Consider the following 6,579-nt stretch of genomic DNA (forward strand, 5'->3'; position numbering starts at 1 on the left):
ATCATTAGCATTCTGCATTTCAAATTCAGTTACTTCACTCATGGAGGTCAAATGCATTAGCTCCTTTGCTCTCAATTAATAAATAGATTTGACTGCTTAGTTGTGGAATTTATTCCACTCTCTGTATTTATTCTGTCTCCTTCCTCTGAACTCTCTGGCACTTCACATCTTACAGCTCATTTAGTGCTTTGAAACTGCCCTGTTCCATGAAGTACATGCATTCTGCTTGTTCTCCTAACCATTTTCTCTGATCAGGAAATGGGAGATTTGGAATGCTATTCCTTAGCATAAAAGTATTTTATTTTTTTCAAGTTACATATAAAGATAGTTTTCAACATTTGTTTTCATAAGATTTTTAGTTCCAAATTTTTCTCCCTCTTTCTTCCCTCCCCCCTCCCCAAGATAGAAAGCAATCTGATGTAGGTTATATATATACAATCACATTAAACACATTTCTGCATTAGTCATGTTGTGAAAGAAGAATCAGAGCAAAGAGGAAAAACCTCAAAAAAGAAAAAAAAACCAAAAAGTGGAAACATTATTGTTCAATATAAATTCAGAATTCACAATTCTTTTTTTTTTTTTGTATGTGGAAAACATTTTCCATCAGTTCTTTGCAACTGGCTTAGATCATTGCACTGCTGAGAAGAAGCAAGTCTATCACAGTTGATCATCATACAATGTTGCTGTTACTGTGTATGGTGTTCTGGTTCTGCTCACTTCACTAAGCATCAGTCCACTTAAGTCTTTCCAAGTTTTTCTGAAATTTGCCTGCTCATCATTTCTTACAACACAATAGTATTCCATTACATTCATATATTACAATTTGTTCATCCAGAATGCTATTACTTTTGGGTTTTGTTGTTGTTTTTGTTTTCCCAGGGCAATGAGGGTTAAGTGACTTGCCTAGGGTTACACAGCTAGTGTCAAGTATCTGAGGTCGAATTTGAACTCAGGTCCTCCTAAATCCAGGGCCAGTGGTTTATCCACTGTGCCACCTAGCTGCCCCCAATGCTATTACTTTTAAAAAGATCTTTGGTAACCACCATCCTCATCTGAATTTAGGTATATTTTGGAAGAAAGGTTGAGTGTACTGGAGCTATAAATCCCAAATCTCGATGCCCAATAAGCTTCAGACTCTGCAAGAAAACCTGGATCAAGTTTTCAATGTAGATTTGCACACATTTTCAAAGAGTATTAATTCCCTATCTTTCTTTTTCAAAATTATGAACTTAAAAGACATTTATACTTCTGTAAACAAATAAGAACAACAAAAAAAGAGGTTATGCTGTGAATCTCTACCAGGTAAAGCTTTTTTAAAAAGTATATTTTAGAGTATTCCTTCCTCATATATAATTGCAGCTGTGGCTCTAGTCGTGAGGGGGGGGGCGGTTTAACAAGTGTGGAGTAGGCCAGAACCCTGAGAATAGCGGGGTGCCTACCCTGAGGAAGTACATGGTGGCAGTAGACCGAAGAAGGAGGAGGAGGACTATCCGGAAGCTTGCGGAGGGGGAGCAGAGAAGGTTGGGCTGGGGGGCTGGGGGATTGGGGGTGAAGGTAGAGGGAAAATCGATCTTGGAGGTGCTGCGCCAGCTTCTAGTAATTTCCAGGCGCTGCCCGGCGGCTGGGGCCGTGGCCATGCTGGAGCCTGTGGCGGCAGAATCTGAGACCAGATGGTCAAGTGGGGCGAGGGTGATCCACGCTGGATTGTGGAGGAGTAGGCAGACACTACTATCGTCAATAACTGGCACTGGACTGAGGGGGATGCTTCAAACTGGTCCACTGATAAACTGAAATCCCTATTTCTGGCAATCCAACTGCAAGGTGAAGAGGACAACTGTGAGGTGACAGAAATGAGCGACCTCGATGGAGAGGCATCAATCCACAATCGCAAAGGCAAACTCATCTTCTTCTATAAGTGCACCATCAAATTGAACTGGACAGGTACTTCTAAGTCAGAAATGAAATAGAAGGGACACGTGGAGATCCCCAGCTTGTCGGATGAAAACGACGGCAATGAAGTGGAGGTTAGTGTGAGCCTTGCCAAAGATGAGCCTGACACAACCCTGTTGGCCTTAATGAATCAAGAAGGTGTGACAAAGATCTGAGATGCAGTGGAAACTTACATCAGGACTCTTAAAACAGAATTCACGCAGGGCATGATCTTATCTACTCTGAATGGTGAGACCGTGGATCCAGCTCCCCAGCTGCCAGCAGAAGCTGAGGAGCCCAAAATCAAAACTGGTACTTTGGCAAGTCAGCCAAAAACCCTTGGTGTCAAGATCATTCTGAAGGATACTTTCTTAACATCACCTGAGGAGCTCTTTAGGGTATTTGTCACCCAAGAGATGGTTCAGGCCTTCACCCATGCTTCTGCTGTCTTAGAAGCTGATAAGGGGGGGAAGTTTCACTTGCTGGATGGCAATGTCACCAGGGATTTCTTAGATCTGGTCCCTGAAAACAAGATTGTGATGAAATGAAGGTTTAAGTCCTGGCCTGATGGACACTTTGCTACCATTACTTTGACCTTTATTGACAAAGATGGAGAGACAGAGTTCCTCGTGGAGGGCAAAGTTATCCCATGGCCAGAGGAGGAATGGACAAGACAGGGCTGGCAGTGGTACTATTTTGAGAGCATCAAACAGACCTTTGGCTATGGCACACACTTATTCTAACGGTAACTTCTACTGGGCACCCAGCAGCTCAGTCCAGCTCTCTACTGTCCTACGGCTGTGACTGGCAGGATTTGCACCATCCCAACCGCTATTGTGGGGCCTAGGCCTCCTCCCCATTCATATACCATGGGTTTGTACATGTTTTCTGCTGGGCGGTATCAGATGGTGAATTCTCTTTTATGTGTGCATACACTAAAAAACATAACTTTAAAAAAAGTATATTTTAAATTTTCAAGAATAATTCAACACTACCCAGCTTATCTATAGCCTTTCTTCTGTTTATTTTAAAAATGCCTCATTAATACCTTTTTAATCCCACTCCCCATCTTTTTCGTAGAATTATCATTACTGAAATTAGAGGCCAATCCTAGCCTATCAATATTGGCATTATTGCTATCAATAAAACCAGAAAAAAGAAATTAAATGAAAGGATGGCTCACAGGAAAGTCCAAGAAAGGGGTTGATGGAATGAGGTCTATTATATGTGCCCAAAACACAAGAAATATTATTTCTTGGAATATTTGGTCATTATGGCTTCCATTACTGATGAATACTAGCACAAAGACCACCACGAAAATATTTGTAGTTGAAGCTTCATCAGTTGTTGAAAATGAAGTGATAGAGAAACTCTATCAAGAATTTGAGATTAGACTCTTTACCTATTCTTTCCAAATAGTTTATATAATATTGGGATTAATTGTTCCTTAAATGATTTTCAAATTCACTTGCAAATCCATGTGGTCCTGGAGACTTTTTCTTAAGCAGCTCATTCAATTTCTTGTTCAGCTTGTTCAATTTCTTTTTTTAAGATTGAGTTATTTGAGTATTCTATTTCCTCTTTTGTTAATCTGGGCAGTTTCTATTTTTGTAAATATTCATCCATTTCACTTAGATTGTCAGTTTTGTTGTCATATAATTGGGCAAAATAATTCCTAATAATTACTTTAATTTCATCTTCATTGGTGGTATGCTCAGCCTTTTCATTTTGATATAAATAATTTGGCTTTCTTCTTTCTATTTTTAAATAAAAGTAATCAGTGGTATAATCTGTTTTATTGTTTTTTTCATAAACCAACTCCTAGTTTTATTTATTAGTTCAATGTTTGGTTTTTCACTTTCAATTTCATTCATCTCATCTTTGATTTTCAGGATTTTCAATTAGTTTTTAGTTGGGGGTTTTTAATTTTTTTCTTTTTCTAGTTTTGTTCTAGTTGCATGCCTAATTTATTGATCTTTCTCTCTCTTTTGCTGATATGTACATTTAGAGATATAAATTTTCCTCTAAGTACTGCTTTGGCTGTGTCCCACAAATTTTGGAATGTTGTCTTATTGTTATTCTCTGATGAAATTATTGATTTCTATGATTTCTTATTTGACCCACTCATTCTTTAGGATTAGATTATTTAGTTTCCAATTAACTTTCAATCTATGTTTACATGTCCATTTATTACATGTAACTTGTATTATGGTCTGAAAAGGGTGCATTTAATATTTATGCTTTTCTACATTTGTTTATGAGGTTTTTATGCCCTAGCTCATGGTCAATTTTTGTGAAGGTGCTATATACAACTAAGAAAAAGCTATACTTTCAATTCCCATTCAGTTTTCTCCAAAGGTCTATCATATCTAAGTTTTTCTTTTTCTCCTTGATTTCTTTCTTATTTGTTTTTGTGGTTACAGTTATATTACTCTGAGAAGCTTAAGTTGAGGTCCCCCAATAGAATAGTTTTACTATTTCCTCCTGTGATCATTTAACTTTTCCTTTAAGAATTTGGATGCTGTACTAATTGTTGCATATACACTTACTTCATCACCTCCATCATCTATTAATTCATTATCTATTGTTCCTTTTAGCAAGATGTAGTTTCCCTACCTATCACTTTTGACCAGGTCTATTTTTGCTTTTGCTTTGTCTGAGATCATGATTGCTACTCCTGCCTTTTTTACTTCAGCTGATGCATGACAGAATTTGTTCCAGCCCCTTATTTTTCCTTGTAAACCACATATTGTTGGATTCTAGTTTCTAATCCATTCTACTATCCACTTCCATTTTATGGGTGAGTCTATCCCATTCACATTTACATTTATGATTGCTAATTGCACATTTCCCTCTATCCAGTTTTGTTTTGTTTATTCTTCTCTCTGTCTCTCTGTCTCTGTCTGTCTTTCTCTCCTTTCTCTCTTTTATTCTGTCTCTCCTCTAAAGTTTGTTTTGCTTCTGACCACTATCTTCTTTTATCTATCCTTCTTTTTACCAATCCCTTTTCTCTTATCACCTTCCCCTCCTACTACTCTGTTGGGTAAGATAGGTTTTATTACCAATTGAGTATGTATACATATATTTTCCTTCTTTGAATCAATTTATATGTGAGTAAGGTTCAGGCATTGCCCACACCCCTCCCCACCATTTGCCCCTCTGCTGTAAAAGCTCCTTCTTACATCTTCTTTTATGTGAGATAATTTCCCCCATTCTTCCTCTCCTTTCTCCATTCTCCTGGGGTATTCATATTTCTTGCCTATGTATTTTTTACACCATCCCAAAATAATCGACTCATTTCTGCATCCTCTGTCTCTGAAGAATCCTAACTGTTCTAATAATAATAAAATTCTTAGAAGATATATCTATCATCTTCCCATATAGAAAGGTAAATAGTTCAACCTTACTGAGTTCCTTATGACTGCTCTTTTGTGTATTTATCTTAATGTTTTTCTTGAGTCTTGTATTTGAAAATCATAATTTTTTTTTTAGGCAATGGGGTTTAAGTGACTTGCCCACAGTCACACAGCTAGTAAGTGTCAAGTGTCTGAGGCCAGATTTGAACTCAGGTACTCCTGAATCCAGGGCCGGTGCTTTAACCACTGCACCATTTAGCTGCCCGAAAATCATAATTTCTATTTGGTTCTGGTCTTTTCATCAGGAATGCTTAAAATTCCTCTATTTCATTAAACATCCATTTTTCCCCTTTAAAGATTATACTAGGTTTTGCTGGGTAGGTTATTCTTAGTTATAATCCCAGATCTTTTGCTGTCTGAAATATTGTATTTCAAGCCCTTTGCTTATTTAATATGGAAGCTGCTGGATGTTGTGTGATCTTGACTGTGGCTTTGTGGTATTTGAATGGTTGCTTTCTGGCTGCTTGAAGTTTTTCTCCTTGACCTATGAGCTCTGGAATTTGGCTGTTGTAATATTCCTTGGAGTTCTCATTTGGGGATCTCTTTCAGGCAGTGATCAGTGAATTCTTTCATTTTCTATTTTACCCACTGGTTCTAGCATATAAGGACAGTTTTCCTTGATAATTTCTTGAGATATGATGTCTAGGCTCTGTCTTTATTATAATCTTTAAATTATTTCTCCCTGATTTATTGTCCAGGTGAGTTGGTTTTTTCCAATGAGATATTCCACATTTTCTTCTTTTTTTTTCTTCTTTTGATTTTGTTTTATTATTTCTTAATGTCTCATGAAGTCATTAGCTTCCACTTACCCAATTCTAATTTTTAAGGAATTATTTTCTTTAGTGAGCTTTTGTATTTCTTTTTTCCATTTGGCCAACTCTGTTTTATAAGGTGTTATTTTCTTCAGCATTTTTGTGCTCCTTTTACCAAGCTGTCAATTGTCTTCTCATAATTTTCTTCAATTCCATTTCTTTACCTAATTTTCCTTTTACTTATTTGATTTTGAAAATCACATTTTTTCTTTGAGGATTTGCTTGTAGCTGTTTTGGCTTTATTGTCTTCTTCTGAGTTTGTGTCTTAATCTTTCCTATCACCATAGTAGACACAGGAAAAAAAAATCTCAAACTTCATTAATCTTCCCCCACACACACAACGACTGAGAAAATATTAGCAACCAGAGTCCTATATGCCCACTTCCCACCTATAGGGATAGAACCTGGACCTGTGATTT

General features: G+C 37.2%; 1 pseudogene; it reads left to right on the forward strand.

The window, feature by feature from the left end:
* The first annotated feature begins 1,673 nt into the window (after positions 1-1,673).
* LOC122737216 lies at positions 1,674-2,675 on the forward strand (annotated as a pseudogene).
* Positions 2,676-6,579: the final 3,904 nt, after the last annotated feature.

This window comes from Dromiciops gliroides, chromosome 1 (assembly GCF_019393635.1).
Source record: "Dromiciops gliroides isolate mDroGli1 chromosome 1, mDroGli1.pri, whole genome shotgun sequence".
Taxonomy (NCBI): domain Eukaryota; kingdom Metazoa; phylum Chordata; class Mammalia; order Microbiotheria; family Microbiotheriidae; genus Dromiciops; species Dromiciops gliroides.